The sequence below is a fragment of the Anolis sagrei genome, chromosome 3 (assembly GCF_037176765.1).
Source record: "Anolis sagrei isolate rAnoSag1 chromosome 3, rAnoSag1.mat, whole genome shotgun sequence".
Taxonomy (NCBI): domain Eukaryota; kingdom Metazoa; phylum Chordata; class Lepidosauria; order Squamata; family Dactyloidae; genus Anolis; species Anolis sagrei.
Window position 1 is genome coordinate 120851265 of NC_090023.1, and position 15611 is coordinate 120866875.

Genomic DNA, 15611 nt, shown 5'->3' on the forward strand with positions numbered 1-15611 from the left:
CATTCCACTGTCCGCCACAAAAACTAGGTCGAGTGTATGTCCAGCCTGATGGGTGGGTCCAGATATAATTTGTGACAGCCCCATGGTCGTCATGGCGGCCATAAAGTCCTGAGCTGCACCGGACAAGGAGGTCTCAGCATGGATGTTAAAATCTCCCAGCACCACCATGTGTTGGGAAGCCAGGGCCAAATTGGAGACCACCTCTGCTAGCTCAGACAAGGAAACTGCTGGGTCGCGGGGTGGGCATACACCAGCAGAAACCCCACACTGTCATGGTTCCCCACCCTCAGGTGGACACACTCAAACCCAGGTGCTTGCGGAACAGCGCATCTGACCACGGCGGTGGATTGCCGAAAGACTACTGCGACCCCTCCTCCCCGCCCCCCCCCCGGTCTGGCCAGCTGATGCACCCCGAAACCTGGTGGACACAGCTGAGTGAGATTTACTCCCCCCAGCTCATCCAACCAGGTCTCAGTAATGCACGCCAGATCCGCCCTCTCATCCAGGATCAAGTCCTGGATGGCAGCAGTCTTACCATTGACATATCTAGCATTAATCAGCAGGACCTTAAGACCGAGGGGACTGCCATGGGGCCTACCACTTCCTACCTTCTCCAGGGTTGCAAGAACTCTGTTGCGCTTCTCCCTGGGGATTACCTATGAGGAGACCTGCAGCTACACCCTCATTCCAGTTGGCTGAACCAGCAGCCTCCAAGGAAAGAACATAAAAGGACTCTTTTGACCATTGTTCACTGAGGTTTTGATTGGATTTAATCATTATGACCTGGTCAGTGATTTCCACTCTAAACTGGATGTTGAGTATGGATATTAAATACTTTACTTCACGATCTAAACCTCGAGCGCCTTAAGATCTTGTGGTTTAAAATTGTGGCACCTGTACCCTAATCCTGTAGCCTTCTACACTAGCACTTTATATCACCTTACCCCGTCGTATCAACATATAAGACCACTTTTACTAGCAGACTTATGTTTGGCCTGTGGGGGGAGAGTGATTGGGAAACAATGTTTTTTCTGTTTTATTTCATTCATATGTTTTAACTGTTTTATAATTTAAATATTATATTTATTATTTCTATATATAATGTGGCATAGCATTATATGTAGAATGTGGCATAGCATTATATATTCCTGAGTCCCTTTCAAGGTGAGAAAACAGCCTATTCATAGATGACATCTTGAGCCAATCTTCTATGTGCCTCAGATACAGTATGGAGTAGACAACCCATCACAAGTAAAGGGGGAATCCTGTAGTAATCAGAAAATGCACATTGAACTGAGGGCAGGAGAGTGGGCTACACTGCAACAATTTTAAAAAGCATGTGAGGGGGTCACCAGGCCTTAAATAGCCACAACCTCATCACATAATGTATTCTAGAACCAGAGGCAAAGCCCCCTGGTCTCTGACCATGGAGACCATCAAAAGAGCATCCATGCTGCATCTCATGCTGCACTTGTTCAGATATGCTTCACATAAAAGTGGGCTATAGTGTGCCAAAGTTTATGTTGAAATGAATACAAATCAGTATTATGAACCCTGGATACCTAGCCTCTTAATGCAATGAAGCATCTTAACTAATGAAATGTTCCAAATTAGCTTGAAGGGGAGTCCCATATATAACTTGATATACTTATCTAGGACTTCATTTTACGGGCAAAATTACCTCAATGTGATGCGGTCCCTAATCTGAATGTGATACAGAGCCACATCCTCCAAATAAGGACACATGTAGCAAATCAGCCCAAGTTAATAAATGGCTAGGATTTCACCATGAGATTGTCTCTATCTCTCTTTTTTAAATCACAGAATAGCAAAATGTTTAATGTTGCATAACCGAGATGCGACCTTGCAGACAGAGACAGATAGGATTGCATTTATTTCATTATTTATTTATCTCGTTTGTGTTTTCGCTCAGAAGCAAGATTGTGGGCAGGAATATTTATGCTGAAAACATCAGCACCCAGAGATTAATCAAACCTCCCATGGGAGTGTTCCCCGCTGCTGCTTGCATGAAGGAATTCAGGAAGCAAACATAACCTATTTTTTTAAAAAAATCAAACATAGTCCTATGAAATGAATGTGATCTGCAGGGAAATAAAATATACTGAGTTGTGGAAGGGTGCTCTCCAGAGAGTTGCCAGGTGGCTCACTGGGGGGAGGGGGGGGGTGTTGTTTATGGCTCACTTGCTTTGGCTCCTAACCCAGCAAGACTGCTCTTTTCCGTGCCAGCTGGTGGTTGTCCCTTAGAGCCCATCTGCCAGCAGGGAAAAGTTGGATGGCTGCCCACTCTATCAACACCTCTCTTGCAAGATCTCTCTTGCAATTTCTAGAGGCCGTGGACCCACACATCATGGAAGGGGAAACAAAATTGCACATTTTCTCCCACCATTTAATGATCAGTTGCATGAAATTTCAGACTGAGATGATATTCTTCAAGTGCAAAGAGTACAAGTTGACCCCTCCCTCATTTCCTTCCTTCCCTCCCTTTTACTTACCCTTTCTTTTCCATTTTCTCTTCCTCCCTTCCTTCCTTTTTTTCTCACCATGCTTCCTAGTGTTTTTATTTTGTCTGAGTACCAGGCAGGGGGTGACTAGAGAGGCACTTTATATTATCTGAAGCTGCCATTTTTGGGATGTTTACCTCCTCTTTCAGCACATTAACATTTAAAGGCTTACAAGAAATGCCCATCAAATAGCTGACATACTTTGAAGCCTGTGGGCGTCACAAACTTTCTCCACTGCTGGTCTGCTTGCTTCATTTTCCCTGTCTTATTCTAGTGTCAGGGACCTGGTAAGGCATCCTCCACTCCCCCAATCCCCTTACCGTACTGTCTCTAATGCATATAAAAACTCCTGCTGAGTTTCTGTCAGATTAAAATCTGAATTCAAGTACCGAGACAATGCAGTTATTACGCCAGGTTTGCCAACAATGATTGAGAAATACAAAAAGTGAAACTCCACAGAGAAGCAAAAGGAATTAGGGATATTTGTTTAAGCATGCTTTGCATGACACACATCATTCTCCAAGAGAATTGTGGCCCGTGGATACACATTATGCACATTTATAAGTCATAAGGAAGCATCTCTGTGTTTTTAATGTACACCATTCCTTGTCACATATCTGGTTTATGAAGTTTTATAACACTGGTAAAAAAAAAAAAACCTTTTTAAAAAAAATTCCTTAATACCATCTACTTTTAAAATGGCTGTTTTCCATAAGGAAAGTCCATCTGGGATAGAATTATAGATTCATAGAATCATAGAATCAAAGAATTGGAAGAGACCTCATGGGCCATCCAGTCCAACCCCCTGCCAAGAAGCAGGAATATTGCATTCAAATCACCCCTGACAGATGGCCATCCAGCCTCTGTTTAAAAGCTTCCAAAAAAGGAGCCTCCACCACACTCCGGGGCAGAGAGTTTCATTGCTGAACAGCTCTCACAGTCAGGAAGTTCTTCCTCGTGTTCAGATGGAATCTCCTCTCTTGTAGTTTGAAGCCATTGTTCCACGTCCTAGTCTCCAAGGAAGCAGAAAACAAGCTTGCTCCCTCCTCCCTGTGGCTTCCTCTCACATATTTATACATGGCTATCATATCTCCTCTCAGCCTTCTCTTCTTCAGGCTAAACATGCCCAGCTCCTTAAGCCACTCCTCATAGGGCTTGTTCTCCAGACCTTTGATTATTTTAGTCGCCCTCCTCTGGACACATTCCAGCTTGTCAATATCTCTCTTCAATTGTGGTGCCCTGAATTGGACACAATATTCCAGGTGTGGTCTAACCAAAGCGGAATAGAGGGGTAGCATTACTTCCCTAGATCTAGACACTATGCTCCTATTGATGCAGGCCAAAATCCCATTGGCTTTTTTTGCCGCCACATCACATTGTTGGCTCATGTTTAACTTGTTGTCCATGAGGACTCCGAGATAAAGTTAATTAGGCACTCACTTCCCTGAATTAGTAGAAAGAATTCTCAGAGTGAAGCCAACCTTTTATCCTTTTTACATTTCCAAGAATCTTTAAAAGATGCATCATTTGGGTACTAATACTGTCAGCCATTTTGGCAATCTAGTACAGTAAACAGTATGGGAAGCGGGACCAAGCAGGCTAGAAGATTACCTTCATGATAGCTCTTCCCTTGACTTTTATCACAAACTGCTATTTCACCAGCTGGTAGCAAGAGGGATAAAAAAAAAAGACAAGAGTCAGTTTCATGTAAATAGTCCTTCTTAAGGATGACTTTTTTAGGGGAGGTGTCTTTCTTTCCTCCACATCCTTCTGTTCTTTCCCTTCATCCAACATGTTTTAGATTACAAACATGTGGGCAGGGACTATTGTGTCATTTCTAGTTTCAAGTAAGCTATTCTTGGAGTTTTCTTGACAGGGATGTGAGATAACAAGACAAACCAAGGAGGCATCTACACTGTAGCATGTTTGCGGTTTAACACCATTTAAATTGTCATGGCTCAATACTATGGATTGGAATCCTGAAAATTGTAGTTTGATAAGGTAACAAAAATTCTTTGGCAGAGAATGCTAAAGGCCTACAACTCCTATGAATTCATAGCATTGTGCCATGGCAATTAAGTGGTATCGAACTGCATTCATTCCACAGTGTAAATGCACCCTTAATACAATGCAAGGAAAAAACAAAGAGTGTAATTATTGTGAGTTGGTCAGTTAGAATATATCTACAGAGAAGCAGAGAGCTTTTAACAGAAACTAGTTTTAAACAACCTCAACTGCATTATTATTTAAGTAATCTTGTGAAGAAAGATACAATTATTAAATCTTGTTTATTTCCCTGAATTAAGAAGAGTCTTTGAACACCCTTTGGCATTTACCACACGAGGCAATCAATTGAAGTAATATTAATGCTTTTAAGGACTATTTTCTGGGATGACAACATGCTATGTTTCTAAGGTGTTCTGATTGTTTTCAAGAGCTGCATTAAGACAATCTAAATGGTTCACAATTTACTAACTGCTAGTGAAAAGATCAAATCTGAAAGGCTATCTACTGCTCAGCAGCTTCTGCCTAGAAATCTGCTAAACTGGCATATTTGCTCTCAACCATCTGCCACTTAGACTGTAAATAAATAATGAAAAATACACAATTGTAACTAGATGTTTCAGTTCTTTTCATGTTTGTTTTAACCCATTGTTCCATTCTGCTCTTTATTCTATGATGCATTTACCTGTCATGCAGGTTGAGAAGGGTGGGATAGAAATATTGGAAATAAATAAATAATAATAAATAAAATATATATCTCAAATAGTTTATTCAATGCATCTGGATCTGGACGTGACCAACCACAAAATCCATTCACTTCCATTCCAAAAAAAGAAGGCAAAGGAAATAACATTACAAATAGATCTGAGAAAGATGCAGGTAAGGTTAATAATAATGATGATGATGATAATAATAATAATAATGATAATAATAATAATACTTTATTTCTAGACAGCCCCCTCTCCCCGAAGGGACACAGCGCGGTTTACAGACATAAAACAAAAAGGCAAACAGTCAATGCCTCAAATGAATACAAACACATCAAAATGATACAAGCTAATGCACAACATTATAGTAAACTAAACCATAAGTAAAACATTACAACATATACCCTAAAAGCAATTATGATACAATTACATTAAAATGGCTAAGACCAGTTTCCATTTCAGAATACAACTTTCTATTTAGATTCCTCATCAACTCTTCAATGTTATTCAACATCCCATACAAAATTGAGGTACTTGCTCTTCCTTTCAACAGTGACACCCTTCTTTAAGTGAAGGAGGGGATACATTTTCTCACCAAGATGGTGTTTCTAGTCTCTACCCAACAGTGAATGAGAGTGGGACATTCAGAAGCCGGACTCCTGTCACAGTTCCTTCTTGCACCACAGATCACTGGTGAGTTCTAGTCACCAATAAACCAGACATCCAATGGGTTGTTAAATCTAAGGATTTCATCACATGCAACCTTCCCCCTCTTTTTATACACTTCTAAAACAGTTCCCTGATGAAGTACCCCAGAGCCCATCAAATGACACAGACAGACTTTTGATTATCGTCCATGATACTTTGCTAGTGAACTATTTTAGACATGTTGAAAATGGGAGTGGGGACAGGAGATGGGTAGAAATCATTTTCTGTGCTTATGATTCACGTGGAAATGGGAGAAAGCAGGGAAAAATACGTGAGATGAATTATTTCAGTGAAGGAAAGGAACCCAGAGAGTCTGCCTTAAGAATGATGTCTCCTGTGTCCTTGAGAGTAAGTTAATTGGGAGGAAGAACAGAGGAGCCCATGGAGAGAAATAGTGTCTGCCTTAAGAATGATGCCTCCTGTGGGTGGTTTAACTGGAAGGAGGTCATGCTGTGTGATGGGGGTAACTAAATTCTTCTTTAAGGAAGGAATACCACACAAAGACAATTCTGCATGTAAAGAAGATAATTTTCCCCACTTTCCCCCTTTTTCACCATCTCTGTCTGATGTAGTCTGAAATCTGGATGCGACATTATGTAGTCACCCTTTTATGATTAAGTCAGTGTTATAGGATACTGGTTACTATTTTTTCAAAGTATGAATGCATAGGTGCCATTACTGCATCAGAACAAAACCCTAAGATTCATTGAAAGAAAACAAACGGTTAAATTACCTATAAAATTAGATCACACATGCACCTCCATTGACAAATTCATGGGGAGTTAGTCTACCAATAGCTATTTGCCATGGTACCGAGACAGAACGTATGAGCTCAGAAGCAATGTGGTTGCAAATGCAATACAATGGAGACACATTTCCTACTGAGGTAAAATATTTGTTTGTTTTTACACCAGAGTTTGGGGTAGTCTTAAAGGTTAAGAAAAAGTAACTTCTCCAAACCTTTTTTAAACACTAGATTCAGTTTTCCAGTCTGCCCCAACTTATATTGTGATGGCATTAAAAACTTCACAGGATGAAAGAAAGAGGGAGGGGAAGAGGAGGAGGAAGAAAAGGAGAAGAGGGATTAAATACCTTCACCTCAAACATACAAACAGTCCTTTGAAATCACTTTATTATACCAGAATGTTGCATGTTACTTGGTTCAAGAGAAGCCAAAAAATGACTTGTCTGCACATGTTTTACCTTAAGAACAATAAAAAAGAACAAAGCAAAAAGCAGAGCCATTCCTCCCTCACATCTTTTTATTAGCCTGGCCTTTGTGCCTTCTTTCTACAGCCCTGATGATATCCTGATGGTTATTACCTTTGCCCTTGTTCCCCCTACCCAAAGTCAGTGCTATTTTTAGCATGTGTGAAATTCAGTTTGCATTACATTTTGAAGGGGCAGCTCTTTTATTGTGTGCTTATTCCCTGAACAGCTGTAAAATCAAAAATTCTTGGAGCGTCTTGATTATCTATAGCCATGCTTTTAGTGTATCATTTGCAGTCATTATTCTAGACATCCCACCGCCCCACAAATTTCCATAGCTGGTAGCTCTCCGTTTCTGTGGAATTTGATTCAAAGTATTTTCTTCCAGGAAGAAAAGACTCATTTTTTTCTGCTCAGTTAAGAATGAATCTTTTAGAATATGTGAAACTAAATTGGAAGAGGATTGGTCTCAGTCTCCTGGTGAGATTTTAGGCAATGGTACAGAATTGCCTACATAAAGAGAGATGGGCAGGCAGAGCCATCATACTTAAGGCTGCATGAGGTAAGTTATTACTGAACATAATTGATATGCATTACTATAGCTAGAAAAGTATAGTATTCCATTTTTGAGAAGCAACACAGCCGTGGTCAAATTACATACATTCTTGTTCTAATTGATGACGTCAGAAATATTCCTCCCTCTTTCCTCCCAGCTCCTTCTAGGCAGCCAAGCATTACAATAAAATAGCCTGATGCAACTACCTCTTCTTTGAGATCTGCTGGTGAGGATCTTTTCTCTGGGCAGTTCTGTGTTAGCCATTTATCCCAGGGCTGATCCAGCATGATGAACACTGGATCACTTCTGAAATGGTTTCAACTGCTACCCCCATACCTGGCCACTGCAGAGGTGGGAGGGTGTTTTGACCATTGAGCAATGACAACATGAGCTTTGTGCTGCCAGTTGCCATCACCCTTGCCATCATCTCCAATTTCCAGCACCCTTTCACTCATTGCTGGGAGAAGTAACACTGGCAGAAGTATTGAAGTGATTGGAGAAGAGAGCAGGAATTGTTCCCTCCTCTCATCCCCTTCTCCAATAGCCTTATCACTTCTGTTGAGGAGCAACAGGTATGTCCCATGTTGTATCAGCTGGCTGTCACAATGAAAATGGGAAGAGATGGTGATTGTCTGAACCTGGGGAACATGATATGGCTGTGTAAACATTTGCAGACAGTTCTGTCTTGGAACCAGTCTGTTTATATGGGTCCAAACTCATGGTTGCTCTAGATTGTTAGAATTAGGAGCAATTTGCAATTTTGTTTAAAGCAGTTCGAGTCTGTATTAAGCAGCTTTGGCCATGTTAACCTGGATTAGCTGTATGTACTGTTTAGCTGATTTTCTGGCCCTTCACATTAAGTGGTCAGTGTAAATGTGCCCTTTGTCCTACCACCCTCAATGGTATAGTGAGTCTCCTCTGGGGTAAGAAAGGCAGGGTAGAAAAGTTGTAAATAAATAAATAAATACATCAAGTAGGAACATGGGCAAAAGCTTTCTCAAAAGCTGCCCTAGGCTCTGGAACTCCCAGAAAAATTCAGTTGACATCCGCTTTCTCTTCACAGATCTTTGTAGATATTTATTTGTTGGATCACCCTATAAGTCCCATATCCCCTAAATATTGCACTGGATCTTGGTAACTGATGTGTTGATGTATGTATTTAGGTGTGTGTATATTTTAGTGACACATGTTTTAATCTGGTTCTATGTTTTTAATTGTTCTATTCAAATATGCTTTCTCTCTTTCACACAACATTCGTTAAGATCACAAATATATCTGCACCCTTCTCATTTAAAAAAAGAGCATTTTTAAAGAAGAAGAAAATTTACAAAGCCCCTCTCCCAGTTTGGGCTGAGTCAACAGTGTTTTACTTTTTAACAAGAATGGTCCAGATTTGTGAAAAACCATCACAGGAAGTTATTCATTTTTCAACAACATGTTGTAATATATCAAGACGTTATTTTCTCATTGAAAACGAAAGTATTTCTTTACATTTTTCTGCTGCTGAACAACCTTGACTTATAAAGTTTTTTTTGGTGCTAGGGATGTTGGCTCTGAGATCTGTTAATATCTCTAAGCTCTATGCATACATTAATGCAGTAAGTGTCGAATTGTTTTTTTTCCTGCCATCAAAAACTGCTTATCCTCACTGATATGTCCCAAGAACTATTAGACTTAATGTCCCACATGAACTGTGTGCTCATTTGAATGATGTTAGCGCTCTTCTGTTACAGCAAAAATCACCATTTCCATTATTTTCTTCCATTTCCTCACTCATTTGTTTTCATTTTTAATATGTTTTATATTGTATTATAATATAGTACTTGCTTTGGAAGCCACCAAGAGACTTTGAGTTATAGGGCAGCTATGTAAACACAGTAAATAAACAAAATTGATTTAGATGGTTTTGAGGTTCCGCTCAGTAAAATACTCAGTGTACAACAAATGCAGGAAAAATATGAGCATTAAAATGATCACAAAGCAAAACAGTAACAATTTAAATATGTGGATTTATCTATTAATCTAATTATTTGCATAGATCTAATCTATGCACACTTAAATCTGAATCTTGTCTTGTGTAAAACATTAAGGTTTGTGGGTAAAATGTATTTTGTTAGAAAATTTTCATTAGATAGGACTACTGACCAAGAGGTCAACGCTTCAAATCCGGGGAGAGCAAGTTGAGCTCCCTCTGTCAGCTCCAGCTCCCCATCGGGGACATGAGAGAAGCCTCCCACAAGGATGGTAAAACATCAAAAAGTTGGGCATCCCCGGGGCAATGTCCTTACAGAAGACCAATTCTCTCACACCAGAAGCAACTTGTATTTTCTCAAGTCGCTCCTGACATGAAAAAAAAAACATTGAATATACTAAGAATATGTTTGAAAAAAAATAGCTCTTGTTTTATCACCAAAGGGGGAAATCAACCAAGAAAACAAAAAAACAGTCATGAGAGAGTTACAGAGGAGAACTGAATGATGATATAAACATTTTGTTATAGTTTCTCAGCAGTCAGGATGCTTTGAGGATCAACGGGAGCCAACTCAGTCTTTTCCTAATTAGCAAATGTTGGCAACACTTGTTTTAACATTAATTGCACCATCCCTGCATGCGTCCTGTTAAAACTGTTTTCACATGGGTAGGTTAAATGCTCTCAAAATCTGTAAACTGAAAGATTGCTTTAAAAGGATATCATCACAGGTGTTGTAGTTTCCTGACACTTCTTCTTCCAGATTCCACTGTCTCTGGAGTGCTTTTGTCTGAACTTGGCAGATGGGGAAACTGTTTTAAGTGGCCATGGTAATGTTCTCTACATTTATTTTTGTGTGTGGTCCAATTTCATTGGTCAGCTTCTTCAGCCAAGTTTTTTTTTTTAAAAAAAAAGAAAAGTGCAGATGATCTGATTTGCTTGATTACAGATCTGGGAATAGGAAGGTTGTAGAGGAACACAGGGCAAATCCAAGCTATCTTATCTGCACAGATAGAGTAGATTGTCTAGATAGCCAATGGGCAAAACTGTCTATTTACTGCTGCTGTTCTAATTTCTAGATCACATATAGATAAAGTAAATAGGGAGATCTGTTATTTTCCTGATTTAAATTTCACTCTTCCTTTCATTTTCCTTCCCAGGTCCCACCTACACTGCCACATCATGTGGCATAACAGTCACATTAGCCCCTGGGATGACCAAATGATGGATTTTTAACCTGGAATAAACCTGTTTATTCAGATTTGTTCCAGGTTAAAAACTTCCTGCAAAGGTCCAGACCTGCTTCTTGGAATCACCATAGTGTTCTCCAGGAGGCATCTCCACAGCAATCCTGTGCTCTCTGGGCTTATGCAGCCTGGGGAGGGGGAATGGCAGTATCAGATTCCCCCCGCCCTTTATATTGCCCAAGAAATAAGAGAAAATACTTCCTTACTTTTGCAGGAAGCCTGTCTTAACTCCATCACTGCTAAATGATGTCAGGTAGCCTTAGAGAGGGAATTCATTTATCAGCTTGCCGGAGCTAAAACATGTTTCCTGCCTAGAGAAGGAGGCATTTTATATTATTTTCCATGCAAAACATGGGACAGGGAGGGGTTAGTGATGATGCCCCTGCCTACTCTTCCCAATATGCATTGTCACAGGTAGGTATATGAATCTCCAGGTTAAAAGATGGTACCACTGGCACCCCCCCCCCCCCACACACACACAAAATCTGGCCTCAAAATGTAAGAGGAATATACATTTTGGCCTGTGTGGAAGCCCCCCTCCCCGTGTTTGTTTGTTTGTTTTTTTTAAGAAAGAGAAGGGGAAGGAGGGGAAGGCCTTAGGCCAGGGAATTCACATCTTGCAAACTTCATGGGAAAAGCAAAACAAAACACCAATCACTGATAAACAGTATCTGATTTCTAGATAATTGGCTAGATGATATAGATAGATGAAATACCAAGCAGCTGCATGCACATTCTGGCGTTTTACCTGTTTGCTGTTCGGTTTCTCAAACCACAACTGATCTATATCTGTAGCAGCATCATATAAAAGATAACTTGGTGTGAATGAACTAATTACTGTTTCTAGACATTTCCCAATTCAGTCTCTAAGTTCCACAAGGGAGGCTTCCCAGAAGCCAATGGGTAAATGAACATGTCGGAACCTGGTAGAATACTGTGCCACAACATTTTTGGTTGTTGAAGAAGAACCTTCCTAGAAGGGGAAATCTCCATATTTCCTATAATAACATAATAAAAGAGGCTTTCTGAGGCAGGGATGGGAAGAATATTCAACAATGTTCAAAACAATATATCTTGAGTGTAAAAAAAAAAAAAAAGCCTAACAAGAAGATTCCTGCACTGACAAGAAACATTTTGTTCCCTGCACAAAATAAAATAAAACAATTTAAAAAAGTTTTAAAATACTATTTTGCACAATAAACAGTCCTCTGCATGTTCAGGACCAATTCCTCTCCATTTTACAAATAACACTAGTACACATAACTTTGAGTAAAGAAGGTCACAAGGTAAGATCCACCTCCACCACTCATTCCAAATGCCAAATGCCAAAGGAATAGCAATAATCACTATCCTGGATGCAGAACCCATGCCACACCTTCTCCCACACATATTGTGACAATAGCACAGCAAACATAACGTGGTCTTTCACCTTACAGAATTAGCATAATTGCAATAAAGGGTCAGTCAGTGGGTTAATTCTCAGAAGACAGCTGCTGAGCATGCAAAGCCAGGCCATATATCCATCCTCACTTGATAGGCATGATGTCTTCCATTTGGACTACTGTGGTTGAGCCTGCCAGTCAATAAACTCAAAGTAAGTTCAAACTCATTGACCAGCAGGCCCTGACTCCCCACAAAGCAATTCCACGGTTTACAAGAGCAGGATGTTGCTACCATGCTGAGGCTTCCTTCCTTCATATACAAGTGTTTCTGTTATCAGTCATCTGGGCCTTAAGAGATAAGGGGTTTTTTTGGGTTTTTTTTTTAAACTTTTGAAAAGCAAACTGCTCCTCATGGATACTTTGCTTTCTCCTTTTTCTGGAGAAATTCTGTCTACCAGCCTATTGTGCAGAGGGCTGGTGTTATTCCATATCTGAGATTTCCTTTTTGATCTCCTTTTGTTTGATATATAAATACTGAAGAAAAGATTAAGTAGTTTCCTGAAAAGGTTGTAGCATTATTTATCACTGTAGTTTGTTTGCTATGTTGTCCTTACTGAAATTTTCATCTTTAGTACTTTAGAAATAATATCTTGCTATTTATATTTATCCAGAAAGATGATATCTGTCTCAGGTAAGTCTCTCAAAGAGAATGATAGACTGACTCCATAAGGCTAAATCCACTATAGTTGTTTTCGAATAAGTACCCGCATTTTCTTTTATGTTCGTTTTCCTCCCCAACTTCTTTTTGATGTAATACTACTACTTGGTTGCAGGAAATCAGGAAGACCTGAAGAATCCTATACAGTATTAGATACAAAACTGAAGATGAGATGCTGTTGATAAGTTTCCTGAAGTGTAAGGAGGAAAGAACAGGGCAGAGGTACAACCATGCTGCAATTATTCCCAAGATTATTTTTTAAAAAAGACACAAAAATTGCTCTTTTTGAAGTACTGTTAAAGAGATACAGAAATAAGAAGAGAGAATGACAGTAGGATTTTGTGTGTGTGTGTGTCAGGAACGACTTGAGAAACTGCAAGTCACTTCTGGTGTGAGAGAATTGGCCGTCTGCAAGGAAATTGCCCGGGGATGCCAGTATATTTTGATGTTTTATCATCCTTATGGGATGCTTCTCTCATGTCTCCACATGGAGAGCTGAAGCTGACAGAGGGAGCTCATCCATGCTCTCCCCGGATTTGAACCTCCAACCTGTCAGTCTTCAATCCTGCCAGCACAAGGGTTTAACCCACTTGTGGATTCCTTTTTTTTAATCGTGTCAGGAGCGACCTGAGAAACTGCAAGTCGCTTCAGGTATGAGAGAATTGGCCATCTGCAAGGATGTTGGCCAGGGGATGCCCGGATGACTTGATGTTTTTATCATCCTTGTGGGAGGCTTCTCTCATGTCCCCGCATGAGGAGCTGGAGCTGATAGAGGGAGCTCATCTGCCTTTCCCCGGATTCGAACCTGCGACCTGTTTGTCTTCAGTCCTGCCAGCACAGGGGTTTAATCCACTGCGCCACCAGGGGTTCCTGCGAGTTCCTGACAGTAGGATAAAAAAGGATGTCTTTCTGGAACCCAAGAAACACTTAGTAACTACAGCTCGTATTTTACATAAAAACAAATCAATAGAAACCAAATTTTCTATTTTTTTTCTCCAGATTGGAAACACCTTTAGAGTGTTGACATGCACATTGACAAGGTTAACTTTCAAGCATGGACTATGTAGTTCTGGGTCTCTCAAGAGCCAAATAGATGCCATATGAGGCTACTGAAGCTAGAAGCAACTCGTATGAGAAAAGAAATTACCAGTATTGACAAAGAACTGGTTTACTGCTTTTGTAAGGGACATACTGACTTATGGTGTGAAAGTCACAGTGAGCAGTCTCCATGATATTGTGAATTGTTATTGTAGCTAGAAGAGGTGTGCATTTTTCATTTATCCTTGTAATTCAGATCAAATTCATTAAATTCGTACTTTTGAGGCAATATTCGACATGTGGGCATGTCTTGCGCCAAAAATTTAAAAATCAAAATTCACCCCCTACTTTTTTGTTTCAGTTTTATAAATCTCTCATTATAATAATTATTCTTTCACTAACTATACTTTAGAAATGAAATGCCAGCACCCCCCCCCCCCAGTTTTGTAAGGACTTTTGAACCTTTTGTTTAGTGACTCACACATCCGTAATAAGAAACAAATCTCTAAACAGTTTTAATACAAGCCCTTTGAGGCCAAATCATTGGACTTCCATAGCTTTGTGATAAAATTATCACTACAATCATTCTTTTTCATGATTTCCTTTATTTCTACTGGCATTTTCTATGTTTACTGGAATCAGTAAGGTAGAAGGAATGGAATAGTATGTGAGTGAAAGTACAATATAGTAATGGTTTGATCATGATATCTGTGCCTTGGGCAGAAGTTTAAAATCAATATTAAGCAATTTCTGGAGTACAGTTTGGTTTTTTTTTTAAACTATAATAATTGAATAAAAGTGAAATAGGCTAAAACATTTCTAATATATAGCCCATACATACCCCCCCCCTCTGATATTTTAGCCTATATTTTGATCTATTTGCTAATCAGCAAAACAATGTTATTTATTTCTTTGCAGAAAGCAATTATATTTTATGACCTTTGTTGCTACAGCCAATATTATTAATTTGCAAAACAGGGAAAGTAAAAATAAAACTATTTTTTAAAAAAGGACTGTTGGATTATTTTTGAAGCAATTATTTCATATTATTTTGAAAACATTGGTACATTTATTCCTTGAGTTCTCTTTCTGCTGTGCATATAGTATCACCACTTACACACTTTTAACACAACTCTTTTTACCTCCTATTATGTCTTGCCATGTTAACTTATGCATTCAGTTCTACTGACTCTGCTGATTTACTGATAGAGTATCATTGGGAAAATATAAATTTGTAAAAGTGATGAGTAAATTTGAAAAAAAAAACATGAACTTTTTTTGGGGGGAAAGTAAAAGATAATGTGTGGTAAAAGATAATGTGTGGCATGTACTAATCAGACTATCTTTGATTGTTCCACATTTTCCACAAATGGCATGAATATGAAAAAGGAAACGCCAAGAATGAAGAAAAAAGGGGGGGGGGCACGAGTAACCTCTGTTACCTGCACCATTCTTATGTAGCTTAATCTCCCAAATATAGTTCAGTGAATAAGTGAATAAAATGGCTTGAAACATATCAAGCCATATCAGAGAAGCATATCAAGCCATGTC

The 15611-nt window shown here is 39.4% G+C and overlaps 1 long non-coding RNA gene across 1 annotated transcript in view; it reads left to right on the top strand.

The window, feature by feature from the left end:
* The first annotated feature begins 7574 nt into the window (after window positions 1–7574).
* The window catches only part of LOC132769965 (uncharacterized), a 43851-nt gene continuing 35814 nt past the window's right edge, over window positions 7575–15611 (top strand). The window contains exon 1 of the long non-coding RNA XR_009630952.2: window positions 7575–7712. This is a non-coding gene — a long non-coding RNA (uncharacterized lncRNA). The remainder of the gene's footprint in view (window positions 7713–15611) is intronic.